The sequence below is a fragment of the Salvia hispanica genome, chromosome 4 (assembly GCF_029641045.1).
Source record: "Salvia hispanica isolate PSC_SH4W2 chromosome 4, Shi_PSC_v1, whole genome shotgun sequence".
Taxonomy (NCBI): Eukaryota; Viridiplantae; Streptophyta; class Magnoliopsida; order Lamiales; family Lamiaceae; genus Salvia; species Salvia hispanica.
This window is the reverse complement of record NC_142695.1, coordinates 39,687,923-39,704,626: the sequence shown is the minus strand read 5'-3', so window position 1 is coordinate 39,704,626 and position 16,704 is coordinate 39,687,923.

The following is a 16,704-nucleotide window of genomic DNA, read 5'->3' as shown; positions in this document are numbered from 1 at the left end:
AAATCAATTTACAACAAAAACGGCTTCTTCATATTCTTCGACTAAAAAATTTTGAAAACCAAATTAGAAAATACTAGTACTAGAAACAATTGCAAACAACAACATTCCAAACCACCAAACAATATTTTTGTTTAGTTTCTCCTTCAAGTTTTCAAGCATGATTTGCCCGAAACACTAACGGCGCGTTTGATTAGTCAGTTAGGATTTCTTAAGAAATGGTGTTGGGCAAGAAATGGTAAATCATTTCTCTAGTTACAAAAACTAATATCCTTGTTTGGTTTCTCATTTAGCATTTCTTGATGATTTGGTAAATGATGTTTGGTTTCCCATATAGCAAAAGTGAGATATGGAAATACATTTTTGCCCATGAAATTTTTATGTGTTTACAATTTTATCCTCCAAAACCTAATTCATGATAATTAATTTTTCACTCCATCCGTTTTATGAGTCTATATTTGATATATCGGATAAACTAAAATCTAAAGTAATCCTATACATGTTGCTCAAAAAAATATTTGGTCAGATAAATCAAGTGTGTTTAACTTTTAATTCAAATATTTACAATTCTGTCAAAATTCATATTGAGAAATACGGTTGCTAAAGTTTTTTTTTCAACCTCAACTTAGTTATGAAACTATAAAATGGTTACAAAATATAGCTTATAATTTAAATTTATATTAAATGAACTTCAATAAAATATAATGATATATATTTAATACATGCTCATAGAAATATTTATTTATTACTCCCTCCGTCCGCGAATAAGAGTCCCGGTTGAGTTGGGTGCGGGTTTTAAGATAAGTCTGAGTGTAATAATTAAAGTGTGTGATAGTGAAATGTGGGACCTATTTATATTATTATTTGCTTTATTCTTTGGAATAATGAAATCTAACATTAAGAGAGAGAGTGAGAAATTGCAATCAAAGTGGATTAAAATTAATTGCACCTTCTAAATTAAGGGAACAATGGGGTCATTTTTTATACTCCCAAGATAAAATGTCTAACCGGGACTCCTAATGGCGGACGGATGAAAATGGCCAACCGGGACTCCTATTCGCGGACGGAGGGAGTATGTAAATTCATTCATTGTTTAAGACTTGAAGTAGCAAATGTGTCTAGCAATAAGTCTAATAATTATATTTATGAAAAACTATACTGAGAAGTGGAGTAATTAATTAATAATAAGCCGACTTGCCCTCTAGTTTACTCCCTCTGTCCGCGAATAAGAGTCCCGTTTTTCCATTTTAGTCCGTCCGCGAATAGGAGTCCCGGTTCACTTTTACCATAAATGGCAATAGGGCTCCACCTGAAGTATGATCAAATACAAACCCTCTATAATACAAACAATACAAACTTTAATCCTATACACTTTATACGATTAATCTACGGTTAATATATGAGACATTTCTAATGTCAACATTTCCTACAAATCTGTCAACAAAGGGTGTATATGGAATTTGATTTTTTCATCAGTTACAACACTCCCTAATTTCATGCCAATCTGCCATACTACAAATAATAATTGAATGTAACAGTTTAATCGATGAAAAGTCAATTATGCGTCCCTAATTTATCTCCAACCTCCCAAACTACCATTATTATCATTTTCGGAAAGAGATTAGCGTAATATAGTTGTCTACCAGATTATCATCATTATTATCTCCAACACATTCATTTTGCTTTACATATAATCTAGTTATCTACCAAATTTTTTTCCATTGTTGACATTTTAGACATTTTCTCACATGTCAACAACAAATCTCAATGTCTATAACAATATCTACATTATTCATTGATATCAATACCATGTCAACACGTCTACAACAACATCTACTCGGATGTTTTCACTGATTTCGCCAACATACAAACACGTCTACGGGTTGTTACTGTCTGCAAATTTTTCAAGTTTTTTACTGAAACGATTTTCTACAAATGTCTGCAAATTGATGCAGTTTCAATTTTTTTTCCAATTTTTTAAGCATCAAATGTCAAAATATTATTGACTTATGCTGTTTCACTAAATTTTTCTCACCAAGGTTTTTTTCCACAATCACACACTGAACAAAGAATCGACCTGAATATCAACACTGTCATAATTGAATAAATCAACACCATGTCATAATGAAACCTGTTCAAATGAAATACATTCAACGAAATCACAATGGAGAGAATACCAATACCAGGTTTCATAACTTGAAACAAATTCCTAATGTTGATAATTCATTTAACAAAATCGACAGGTTCTCCAGCCAAAAAATCCCAATATCAATATCCAAAAACTACCATTAACATTTAAAAAACATATAGTCAATTTCAAATCATCTCAGTTCAACTTGTTTTTCTTCCTTGCGGGCTCATTGTGTTGCTCGTTGCTGGGAGTTCAACATGTCATTCTCTGGCAATGTTGAACGGTGCAAGGAGCATGTCGTTGGAATAGAGGCCACGTCATACTCGAGAAGACCACCAAATCCAAGTTGCCGAACAACAGATTTCTGCTTTTCGTTGAGAGATTTAAGAAGGTGCAAAATGAACATTGTAGTTATCTTAATCCGTAGATGCGGTCTCTTGGCTTGTATCGGCACATCCACTACAGATTCCGATTGCTTACTAGATGCGCTAGATCGCGCCCCACTCCTATCACCATCTGCTACTGCTTTTCTCTTAGATTGACGTGTTGTTGATCAAATTAAAGCACCAAAAGTTGCAAAAGATCAATGAGAGCACCAAAAAAATTACTCCCTCCGTCCCCCAAAATTTGTCACCATTTGACCCGGCACGGATTTTAAGAAATGTAATACAAAGTGGGTTGAAAAAGTTAGTGGAATGAGGGTCCTATTTTTATATATTAGTTTTATAATAAAATGTGAGTGAGAATGAGTTAGTGGAATATACTACCAAAAATGGTAAAAGTGAAAGGTGACAAATTTTTAGGGACGGACGGAAATAGAAATAGGTGACAAATTTTCAGGGACGGAAGGAGTATTTCATTCCTATGTCAATATGTAGACCAAGTTAGAGGTTCAGGAACCGGCGGTTACGGTTCAGGAACCGCCGGTTCCGGTTTCGGAAATTCTTAAACCGGAACCGAACCGCGAGGGTGTTTCACGGTTACGGTTCTGGTTCCAAAACCGCGGGTTTCGGTTTCGGTTCTGAACCGACGGTTTTTTACAGTTTTTCACAGTTCCGAACCTCGGTTTTTTGCGGTTCCGGCTTGGTTTCACGGTTTTCCGGCAGTTTTTCGCGGTTCCGGTTTAGAACCGCCCGGAACCGGCTGTTCCAGCACGGTTTCGCTTAGAAATTTTTTGAATCTGAACCGAACCACGGTTCAAAAATTGACGGTTTTGGTTTGGGTAAATTCTCACGGTTTCGATTCAGAACCGTAACCGCCGGTTACGGTTTCGGTTTTAACCACCGGTTATGTAAACCTTGGGCAGGTCTAGACCAAGTTAAGCAATGTCAATGAGAGCAACAAGTGTCAACACAAATGTCAACATAAATGTCAACACGAATGTCAGTAGGTATTCATGTCGAATGATGTATCACAAACAATAAAAGCTTATTGTTGAAAGGAAAGCACTCAAACACTACAAAATTTATTTTGAATATAGTAGATTTAAGAGATCGAATGCACCAAATCATAAAAAAAATGAGTAATGAAAACATATACTGCAAAACAAGCAATGATGAAGTCAATATGATCAGCCAAACAACGAGAGAATACTATGTCAATTTCAATGTCACCAGGATCAAGTACAAATGTCAATGAAAACAGGATCAAAGACCAAATGTCAAGTACAAATGTCAACGAAAACAGACCAAAAGTGGTAATATCAATTTCACTTTTAATGTCAACGGGATCTTATCATAGTCACATCCAAGAACTCAGTAGGATCAAAGACAAAACATTGCTGATATCATTTTCAAATTTAATATCAACAAGATCTTATTACCAAAACACAACCAGCCAAAGCAATATCAATGTCAACCTAACCTGCCACCGTACAAACGAAACAGTGCACTACACATACGAGCAAATTACATTCGGCATTGACAAACAAAGCAACCAAAATTCACAAGAAATTTCAACAAAACTTTTCCAACACACAGCCAAAAGCTCATGTACACTCCAGAATGTCAGTAACACAACATCAACCAAAATTCAGAGTTCTACTATACGAATTTTGCTGAGAATTCAACCAAAATTCAGAGTTCTACTAAAATTCAGAGTTCAACCAAAATTCAACCAATTTTTCGAGTTCAACCAAAATTCAGAGTTCTACTAAACAAATTTTACTTGGTACAAAAAAAATGTGAGTTTCTCAACATGTTCTAGGTTTTTGGCCAATCATACGTAAAAAAAAAAGAAATTGGATGTCAATAAGGAGTGGAAAAATAGTTATTGTCACCAAAAAAACAAAAACCCATGACTTAAAAATGTCACCACTTTTGAAAACTAGGGTTTTCAGCCGGAAATCTCACCTTCGGATGACTCTGCTGCCGCTTGCCTACGTCGCTTCACAGAACTCATTTCGCCGCCGGAGAGGAGTCGCGTCAACAGCGACGAGGAATTGCTGAGTCCGCCACTTCAAATATTGCCGATTTATTGGAGAGAAAAGATGAAAAGTTGGAATGTAGTGAAAGAAGAGAAATGAGATGTGAATAATGGTCGGAGGTTGAAGAGACACAATTATTAGGATTGCATAATCTCAACAAATTTAATGATTTTGACTGATTAATTAATTCTCTATATTACCCTTTGTTGACAGATTTGTATGGAATGTTGACATTATTGATGTAAAGTATATTTACCGTTCATTAATTGTATTAAGTGGGTAGGATTAAAGTTTGTATAGTTTGTATTATAGAGGGTTTGTAGATTATCATGACCCGGGTCCCACCTTCCACTAACTCATTCCACTCATATTTCATTTAAAACTAATATATACAAGTGAGACCCTTATTCCACTAACTTTTTTCCACCCACTTTTCTTAACATTTCTTAAAACCCGTGCCACCCATAAATGGGGCTCCTAATGGCGGACGGAAGGAGTATTATATTTGTCCATTAATTTATTAGGCCCAACATATCCAGCCCACTCATATATCATCTTCTTCCCTTAGTTTCTGTGCGCAGAACTGCAAATCTCCATTTTCGGTGACAAACTCCATTGTCGTCATATTCCGATAACCTTCTTCCCTTGTCTTCTCCATCGCGAAGAATGAAGACGCTCAATTAGGTTTCAGATTGTGAATTGAAGGGAAAATAGGGAAGGTTGGGTTTATTTGAGATATTTCATCTCCAGATGCACGTAACTCACGGATGCAGAAACGGTAAATGAGGTGAACCCCTAAGTTTTGGTAACTCAAGAAACAATCTGTTTTTGCCGGGCCTTGGCCCAAAACTTGGGCTTTGGAGTTACCGAAACAGACGAACCAAACTTGGATAGCTTAAGAAATAGGTCAGTTAGCAGCCCTAACTGACCAACCAAACACACCCTAAACAAATCTAGTACAACAAGGAAAAGAAGATATTTTTCCCTTCATCCGTCATTAGGAGTCTAGATTTACCAATTTAGTTTGTATTAAGAGTCATGGTTCACTTTTCGGGCTTGTTTGATCGCCTTGTTGGCAATCTTTGGATATAGCAAGATAGTAATATATTGTGGTGTTTCTTGATTTCCTAGATATAGTTACGTATCATATTTTAGTGTGTGGATGTCCAGTTGATACTATCTCAATTAAATATATGTGTTTGATTAGGCAGGCCATACCAAAAGATAAGATTTTGAATTGACATCAATGACCCTGCTTTATAAAATAAAATTGCAATTTTATCCTATGAAACCCTTATTGGCACCAAATACCAAATAATTCATCTTCATTTGCCGCCACTTGACGTCCATTTTATACAAGCAATCCATCTCACTTTGAAACTTGCAATTAGCTCTTGCGGAAAATCGGAGGAAGTCGACTACATGTATAAATCCAAAATATTTGTATCTATTATTGAAACTCATCGTGCAATAAATATAGTGGTTCATATGGGTGTGTCATGCTTTCTTATTGATTGTGTAATGTGTTTGTTCTTTCAACTCAAAATTTAAGAACTGAATTTGCCAGCCTTTAATACGTTCATCTCCCAATTGCTTTATAGCTCTGTCTGCGTGATTTACGGCATCATGGGAGACCATATTCATGGCAATGATAGTGGTAGCCCACTTAGCGATGGTAAGTGTAGAATCAACCTTGTTGTTTTTCACATGAATAGAAATAAAAAAAAGTCATAGCATTTAAACCTTTTTTTTTTGTTGCTTTAGAACATCAGAATGCAGGCAGGGGCAGGTTGGAGAGAATCGATCGGTCGCATCGTTGCTGGTCTGATCGAGAAGAAGCCATTCTTATTGTTGACTTGAAGGATTTGGTGGCACATGGTTGGAAATCGAATAATGGTTTCCGAACAGGCTACTTAATGCGAATTGAAGAATGTCTGAAACGTGAATTTTCTACCACTGATATTAAAGTAGAACCACACATTAAGTCAAAAATCACAGCATGGAAGAAGAACTATTACTCTCTCTCAACTATCCTAGCTCGTAGTGGGGTGGGATTCAACGCACATAATGACTTTAAGAGCGACTGTGATGATGAACATGTTGGAACTGGCAGCGGAAGCGGGCGCATAAATAACAATCACATAATAATCAGATCTATTTAGCAGATTATTTAGACAAAACCTATTCGCGTAATTATCACATGTATCATGCTCATAACTTGAATTAATCATGCTTTAAGAATAATGAAACCTAAAACATGCTTTTCTACGGAGCAGAAAAATACCTAATTAATTCTCCAAAGAATTGAAGATGGCTAGCTTCTTCTCCACGTGATGCTTTGAGTATTAGACCACAAATCTTCTTTCTGGTTCCCGAACTGTATCCCAATATCAGTGTGGGCTGATCTTACTAGAATACTAGGACTTAAATAAAGAAGACATAAGAAATCCTTTTTGGAATAGGAGAGGAATTCGAAAATCTCCTCAGCTGGGGAGGGGAATTTTCGAAAATTACAATAATGAAAATTGTGTTATTTCCATCTCCTTTATTCTCCTATTTATATTAAGATCTATCGAAGGTTTTGGATATGGGCACATCCAATTTACTTTTTACTAATTAAATTGAACCCACAATTTAATATAAGTTATAATTGGAATATTACGAGCAGCCACTACAAAAGTAATATTGAACTCTCCCCATCCAAATCCGAAATTACAAGTAACCCGGGTTTCCGTTTAACTTTAATTTCCCGCGCTTAAGATTAAAATGTCCATTAATTAATTAATGTCTGTTATTGACTTAATTAATTAACTTCTTATTAATTCCAAGAGTGGACTTAGCATGAAACGCTTATTTATTATTCATAGAGTAATCACACTCCAACTAGCTAGGTTCCGAACAATAAAACCTTGTTTCGCGCTCCTCTTGAGGACATTATCAAACGAGACTCAGCTCGCGCAAGATTCAATATAATAGCAATCCTAGCACCACTAGATACTGATCACCACTACCCAATATATCAGGATAATTGGGTTACGAAAAACCCGCACCATTTGATAAGTCAAAGCAGTGCATAATCAATACTGTATGCTCAATGCTAACCTACATTGATTAAGAAATAAATATTTATCAAGACCTCGCCTTTCAGTAGATAGCCTAAGGCAAGTCTTGCTGTTAGATCCGTTCAGTGCTATACCACACCAATGTCATCTTATTTCAGTAAGGCTTAGAAATATGCGGACTGACATTGCAACCTTTCTCTTTGGATAGTCAAATTCCAACTAGGTTGTGATATTCATCTTTTTCTTTGTTTAGAACTGACCGTATTACCTTAAAGTGGACGACGCCCACAACCGGTCTACTAAAACAAAGACTTAGACTTTGTTAAGTTAACTTATACATTTAAACATGCATTAACATCTATTAAATGTAAAACATAACAACATTATGACAAAAAATAATCTGTTTTATTTATTGGAAAATAAAATAAGAGTTTTACAGTATTCAATCACTCGAAACGTGATTTCTAGTATACAAATTCTAACAATCTCCCACTTATACTCAAAATACTTTCGAGTATATAAAAAAAAATTGTGCTAACATCTAATTCTCCCACTTATACTGAAAGCGGATTGAGGTCTTGAATTAGTCGAACTCCCATTCCTTCAACATGGCTTTCATACGGCTTTACCGCTAATGCCTTCGTGAAAGGATCTGTCAGGTTGTTCTCTGACTCAATCTTGACCACTTGTATGTCTCCTCTCTGCACTATATCTCGAATGATATGATACTTCCTCTCTATGTGCTTGCTCGTCTTATGAGCCCGTGGTTCCCACGAATTTGCCACAACACCAGAATTATCGCAATAAATGGTGATACTCTTGGGCATATTCGCAACCACACCTAAGTCCAGAAGGAAGTTCTTAAGCCATACAACCTCTTTTGCAGCCTTCGAAGCGGCCACATACTCGGCTTCCATGGTAGAGTCTGCAATGCATTTCTGCTTTACACTCTTCCAAATTACAGCTCCACCTCCTAAGGTAAACACATATCTGGAAGTTGATTTTCTCAAATCTACATCAGATTGACAATCTGAATCTGTATATCCTAAAGGACAGAGCTCGGCTGCACTGTAAACTAGAACATAGTCCTTAGTCCGATTAAGGTACTTGAGTATGTTCTTTACGGCAGTCCAATGTCCTTGCCCGGGATTGGATTGATATCTTGCTACCATGCCAACAGCAAAGCAGATATCAGGTCTAGTACAAAACATAGCATACATGAGACTACCAACTGCCGAGGCATATGGTATTCTTCTCATCTCTGCTATCTCAGATGCTGTCTTAGGACACATCTCTTGAGATAACTGGATGCCATGTCTAAAAGGTAGAAAACCTTTCTTGGCATCTTGCATGCTAAAGCGTCTAAGTACTGTGCCGATGTAAGATTCTTGGGATAAACACAACATTCTCTTAGCTCGGTTCCTAAGAACCTTGATACCGAGAATGTGTCCCGCATCACCCATATCTTTCATCTCGAACTGGCTGGACAACCAAGTTCGCACTGATGACAACATCTTTTTATTGTTTCCAATTAGAAGAATGTCATTTACATATAAAACTAAGAACACAACATTTCCTTTTTCAACCTTCTTATACACACAGCTTTCATTGGGGCATTTTTCGAATCCAAACTTTTGAACTGTTTGATCGAAACACTGGTTCCATGATCTAGATGCTTGCTTGAGGCCATAAATGGCCTTCTTAAGCTTCCAAACCATGGGTTCCTTCCCCTTTACCACATAGCCTTCGGGTTGTTCCATGTAGATGGTCTCCTCAAGACTCCCGTTTAAAAACGCAGTCTTGACGTCCATCTGCCATACTTCCCAATCCATGTAAGCTGCTATAGACAAAAGTATACGGATCGATTTGAGCATGGCCACTGGGGAGAAGGTCTCATCGTAATCGATGCCTTCCTTTTGGGTATACCCCTTAGCCACTAGTCTTGCCTTAAAGACTTTAACTCGTCCATCGGGTCCACGTTTACGTTTGTATATCCACTTGCTCCCAATGGCAGTACAGCCTTCGGGTAGGACAGACAAATCGTAGACGTCCTTGTCTACCATTGATTGTAGTTCCGAATCCATTGCTTTCACCCATTCGCAATGATCGACATCTGTCTGCGCCTCTGCAAAATTCCTGGGATCAAGTTCATTGATGTCCGAGGAGTGATCCATGCACTCACCCAAACCAATGTATCTATCGGGCTCATGAGAGACCCTCCCACTGCGGCGCAGCACTACAATATCTGGAGTATTAGTTGAAATTTTTGGAATTGTTGGTACACTAGGTAATTGTTCTTGGTTAATGGAAGTTGTAACTTGAGTGAGCTCTTCAAGAGCTATCTCACTGCTGGGCTTATGATTCATTACATAGTCTTCCTCTAAGAATGTGGTATGAGTGCTCACAATCACTTTCTGATCTCTGAGACTATAGAATTCATAAGCTTTCGTTCCTCTAGGGTATCCTATAAACACACAAACCTCCGTCCTAGATTCCAACTTAGTTGGATCCTTTTCCAATACATGAGCCGGACACCCCCATACTCTGAGATGTTCCAGATTGGGCTTTCGCCCATTCCACAACTCATATGGGGTAGTAGGAACTGATTTAGAAGGTAAGTTGTCTAAGAGATAGTTTGCTGAAAGCAAAGCATGACCCCAAAACGAAACAGGTAACCGTGCATAACTCATCATCGACCGGACCATATTCAATAAGGTCCTATTCCTTCTTTCAGCCACGCCATTCTGCTGGGGTGTGCCCGGCGCAGTCGTTTGGGATTCAATTCCCGCCACTGATAAATAGTCCAAAAACTCGGCACTTATGTATTCGCCTCCGCGATCAGATCGCAGGCATTTGATACTCTTACCATGATGCGTCTCTACTTTAGACTTAAACTCCTTGAACTTGTCAAAAGTTTCAGACTTGTAGCGCATCAAATAGATGTATCCGATTTTCGAGTAGTCATCTGTAAAGGTGACGAAATATCAAAAACCGCCCCTTGCCTCGGTTGACATTGGTCCACACACATCAGTATGAATGAGCTCAAGTACTTCCTTGGCCCTATTCCCCTTTGACCTAAAAGGTCTCTTAGTCATCTTGCCTTCGAGACAGGACTCACACTTCGAAAACGGTTCCTTCTCAAGACCTTTAATAAGATCTTGATCAACCATCGCATGAATCCTTCTTTCGTTGGCATGACCAAGTCTAAGGTGCCATAAGTACGTTTCATTCATTGAAGTTGAAGGTTCTTTTCTTTTCTTAGAAATTTTCGACGTAGCATTGAGTTCTGATTTACGTTGATTAAATTGTGTAGAAGTGATTGTGTACAGATTGTTTTCCATGATACCACGACAGATATAAGAACCATCTTTCTTAATAACGCAATTGTCAATAAAAGAAATCGAATATCCATCAAAAGACAATTTAGAAACTGAAATTAAATTTCTTCTAAAAGAAGGTATCAACAAAACATTCTTCAAAATCAAAAATCTATCACTAGAAAAACGTAAATAAACGTCTCCCACTGCAACGGCCGCCACTTTCGTAGCGTCGCCCAGCTGGACTTCGATCTCACGATCATGTAACCGTCTTGTCACCTGCATTAAGTCAGGATCAAAACAAATATGATCAGTTGCTCCAATATCAATAACCCAAGTATAAGTAGATGTCGAAGCCAAACATGACTCGACTACTAGAGCATTGTGCATACCTGTAGCCTTGCCCTTCTTAGGACAATCTGGCTTCCAATGACCATTCTCTCCACATTTGAAGCACTTTCCAGTAGGCTTCTTGTCACCCCGCTGTTTCTTCTTTCCCTTAGCATTCTTAGCTGCCACTGGGTTCGGCGCCTTTTTCTTTCCTTTTCTAGGCTTAGAGCCAGAGGAATTAGGTGCCAAACTCATCATAGCTACCTTATCTTGAACCATAAGGTCCTCCACCGACTGAAGTTCAGTCAGCAGCTCTGCCAAAGTGTAATTCCGCTTGTTCATCTCGAAATTGAGCTTGAACTGTTGGAAGCTAGGGGGAAGACTTCGAAGGATTATAGTAACTTGGGACTCGGGATTGATTGTCCCTCCCAAAACCTCAATCTGATTGAGGTGACTCATCATCTCGAGGACGTGTTGCCTCACAGACGAGCCTTCCTTCATAGACTTCGTCATGATACTCCGAAAAGCTTGAGACTTAGCCGTTCGATTCTGAGTACCAAAAATATTTGCGAGATTCGTCATGATCTCGGCGGCAGTTTCTATGGCAGAATGCTGATGCTTGAGTACTGATGACATAGAAGCCAACATATAGCACTTAGCCATCTCATTCGCCTTATGCCACCGTCTATGCGAATCTCGCAGTGCTTGCGCGGCATTAGTTTCCGGCACAGCTGGGAGTGGAGTAGTGAGCACAAACTTGTACTCTTCGGCTGTGAGAACGATATCCAAGTTTTGTTTCCATTCTATGTAATTTTGGCCCTCGAGTTTGTTTTCTTTGAGAATGGCAGAAAGAGGATTAAAAAACATCTTGACGGATTTAATTGCACTGCAAACAGAAGATTTTACTAGTTGTCATAAACTTATGTAAGGAAATTGAGTAGATTAACCATAAAACTTTTCAAAATCTTACAACAGCCAAATTAATAAATTGTATCCTCATCTGGAGGTTAATACGCATTAAAATTCTGACACTTTACTGGTCACAACACCAACGCATCAATAGCTTCCTCCTCTGGAGGTTGACACGCCTAATGCTGCCTAAGCACGACCATCAGGTTTAGCATTACAGAATTTTATTTCTACAACACACTCCCATAACAATGTTCATGTGTTGATAACAAAACCAAGCTATCTCATAAATTCTGATTGAACCCTGAAACTAATAGTTCCTTAGGATTATTGTCCCTACTCTGTAGGTGGCGATAATATTAGGAACCACTTTCTAGTTCATTCTATTTATTATTTGAGAAGTCCGCCCTTATGAACTTACTGTTTTCGTAGGATTATTGTCCCTACTCTGTAGGTGGCGATAATATTAGAAAATCAGCTTCACAAAATTTGGCAGTCCAACCGATGGAGACCATATATAAACATTTAGTTCATAATTATCGCTTAGATATTTGTGTTATGGTTTTAATTAATTATCCTTTAGCCTTAAGGCAGATTAAGACTAATTAAATTATGTTGGTATTTAATTGACTGGATAATTAAATCTTTTATTATCTTTAATATCTTAGTTTAGGAATTATTATTCTAGAATTTAATTCTTATTCATGTCATACTATAAGATATATCTAAAATAAAGTACATTATTTATAATCTTAATTAGACATGAAAAATTAAATTCATATAATTTCCAAGTTCAAGATTAGGAAGAGAATTAAATTATATTATTTAATGTAATCTTATATACATCTATCTTATTATAGATTCTAGATATATTATATTTAGGAAACTATTAAATTATTCTTATCTATATCATGTAGGATATAAAATATTCATAGATATAGAAAATAATCCAATTATTCCTAAAATCTAGGGAAATCTTCCTAAAATATTTTATTTCATTAAATAATATTATTTTTAATGATTTCTATTAATTAATCAATTAAATAATCATTAAAATAATCTTTCGTCAATATCTTGCAATTCGAGGTTGGCACGAATCTACACGACGAAGATTTGAAGATATCCTCCGGAGACGCTTGCCGGGGCGGCAAATTCGCCGCCCGACCGCCGCCGGCAGGTGCGCCGATCGGCGCTTTGCTTCCTTCTCCGACTTTCGCGGCATTGTCACGCCGCGATTGACCCAGCCATCGCGTCGCTTGGACGCAGCTTCTCTGCGTCACTACGGCGATTTCCCTTGTCCGCCGTCGAGCTCGCACGGACCAGCGACAGCCGCCTGTGGCGGTGCAGCTCCGGTTCGGCGTCGATAGTTTAGGGTTTGACTAGGGTTTCGGTTTTTAGGGTTAGGGTTCTTGCGACTTTTTCCGGTGGCATCGCCACCTCGTCGTAACGTCGACGGACTTTGCACCGTCAGCTTCGAGGAGGACCTGCATCGCGGTCTCGACGGCGGCGTGGACGAGCGCACGCTCGTGTTCACGTCGCCGTGTGATCGCATCAATCCATTCTCGATCGGCGCATTTTCCAGGTTGCACCGGCACCGGCGGTGGTTCTCCGGCGGTGCGCACGAGACTTTTCTCGTCAGCGCATCGCCGGTCTATCGCCTGCCAAGCTCCCACTTAATCAACACGTTCGTCGAACTTGTTTGGGCGCTGCCTAGGGTTGCGATGGATTTTGGCCGGCGGCGCGCGCGAGCCCATGCTCGCCGGCGCGTCGCCCCATGTCCGTCAACCCTCGGCTCCCACTCGCTCGACAACCCTCTTCGATCGCTTGTAGTGCGATTCGTCCCGGCGCAAGCGCCGACGAATCGCACATCTTGTACGTTCAAATAATTCAAGTGCTATGATTCGAATGTTCTTGGGTTCATCATGCAAAAACATAAAATAACAAAAACACAAGAACATGCTTCGTAATCAAATAAGACATGCATACATGAATTTCGCGAAATTTAAATCCAAATAATCAGAGCCAAAGACTGGCTCTGATACCAATTGTTGGAACTGGCAGCGGAAGCGGACGCATAAATAACAATCACATAATAATCAGATCTATTTAGCAGATTATTTAGACAAAATCTATTCGCGTAATTATCACATGTATCATGCTCATAACTTGAATTAATCATGTTTTAAGAATAATGAAACCTAAAGCATGCTTTTCTACGGAGCAGAAAAATACCTAATTAATTCTCCAAAGAATTGAAGATGGCTAGCTTCTTCTCCACGTGATGCTTTGAGTACTAGACCACAAATCTTCTCTCTGGTTCCCGAACTGTATCCCAATATCAGTGTGGGCTAATCTTACTAGAATACTAGGACTTAAATAAAGAAGACATAAGAAATCCTTTTTGGAATAGGAGAGGAATTCGAAAATCTCCTCAGCTGGGGAGGGGAATTTTCAAAAATTACAATAAAATTGTGTTATTTCTGTCTCCTTTATTCTCCTATTTATATTAAGTTCCTTTTGGGCCCAAACAAGGATTTATGGAAGGTTTTGGATATGGGCTCATCCAATTTACTTTTTACTAATTAAATTGAACCCACAATTTAATATAAGTTATAATTGGAATATTACGAGCAGCCACTACAGAAGTAATATTGAACTCTCCCCATCCAAATCTGAAATTACAAGTAATCCGGGTTTCCATTTAACTTTCATTTCCCGCGCTTAAGATTAAAATGTCCATTAATTAATTAATGTCTGCTATTGACTTAATTAATTAACTTCTTATTAATTCCAAGAGTGGACTTAGCATGAAACGCTTATTTATTATTCATAGAGTAATCACACTCCAACTAGCTAGGTTCCGAATAATAAAACCTTGTTTCGCGCTCCTCTTGAGGATATTATCAAACGAGACTCAGCTTGCGCACGATTCAATATAATAGCAATCCTAGCACCGCTAGATACTGATCACCACTACCCAATATATCAGGATAATTGGGTTACGAAAAACCCGCACCATTTGATAAGTCAAAGCAGTGCATAATTAATACCGTATGCTCAATGCTAACCTACATTGATTAAGAAATAAATATTTATCAAGACCTCGTCTTTCAGTAGATAGCCTAAGGCAAGTCTTGCTGTTAGATCCGTTCAGTGCTGTACCACACCAATGTCATCTTATTTCAGTAAGGCTTAGAAATATGCGGACTGACATTGCAACCTTTCTCGTTGGATAGTCAAATTCCAACTAGGTTGTGAAATTCATCTTTTTCTTTGTTTAGAACTGACCGTATTACCTTAAAGTGGACGACGCCCACAACCGGTCTACTAAAACAAAGATTTAGACTTTGTTAAGTTAACTTATACATTTAAACATGCATTAACATCTATTAAATGTAAAACATAACAACATTATGACAAAAAAATAATCTGTTTTATTTATTGGAAAATAAAATAAGAGTTTTACAGTATTCAATCACTCGAAACGTGATTTCTAGTATACAAACTCTAACAGAACAATGGGCTAAAATCGTTCCGGTAATGCTTTACATATATGGTATATAAATCTCTGATTTTTTTTATGTACAAATAATCATATATGATAGTAGACATAGTTGCATTATTTCTGATTTACCTTGGTGTTTAGTTATGTTATAGAAGGATGGCAATGTGAAGTACATGCGGGATAAAGCTTGGCCACATTGGGACACCTGGAATGAGGTTTTCGGCAAGGAGTGCGCAGGTGGTGGAAAGGCACTCGATTCTGCCGAGACTGTGAAAATGTTGCCCTTTGTGCAACGCAATGAACAAGAGACCTTCACTGAATTTGTTGGGGCTAATTACCCTATGAGCTTTGAGGAGCTCTTTCCTGATGAAGTTCTCCCAGAAGGTATGAATCATGATGTCGATTCAGGAAGCAATACCAATGTCCCCAATGTTCCCAATGTCCCAAATGCCCCCAATGTCCATAATGTCCCAAATGTGTCTGATGTCCCCAATGTTCCCAACACCCCCAAGGCAGGAAGTAGGAAACGCAAAGGAATCGACCCGATGGATAAATTGGTTGACTTGATGAAGCAAATGCATGAAGACACTAATGAACATCTGAAGACATTGTCAACACGTATTGGTTATGAGTTTGATCTCAGCACCAAGCGGGCTGAGATTTTCAATCAACTTGGTGTTGTGTCGGGTCTCACTTTGAAGCACAAGTTCTTTGTTGGTCAGAAGCTGGTTAAGGAACCTGAGTTGATGGATCTCTTCAAGGGGGCTTCCTGAGATCGCACGCACAGAGAATGTGATGTTCCTCTTGGAGGAGGAAAGACTCATTGATTCTCTAGAAGTTAGTTCAAACTTTTTTGTGCAAGCAAGCCTTTTGTGTAATATATTTGGCAGATATTTCTTAACACATATTACATGCATTTTTGTTGTGGATCTTATATGCAGTGCTCACTTGAAGCTCTTGCATTTAGATCAATGCATGTAATATTTTGTGTAATAGATGTTGCATGTCTTTGTTAACACATATTACAT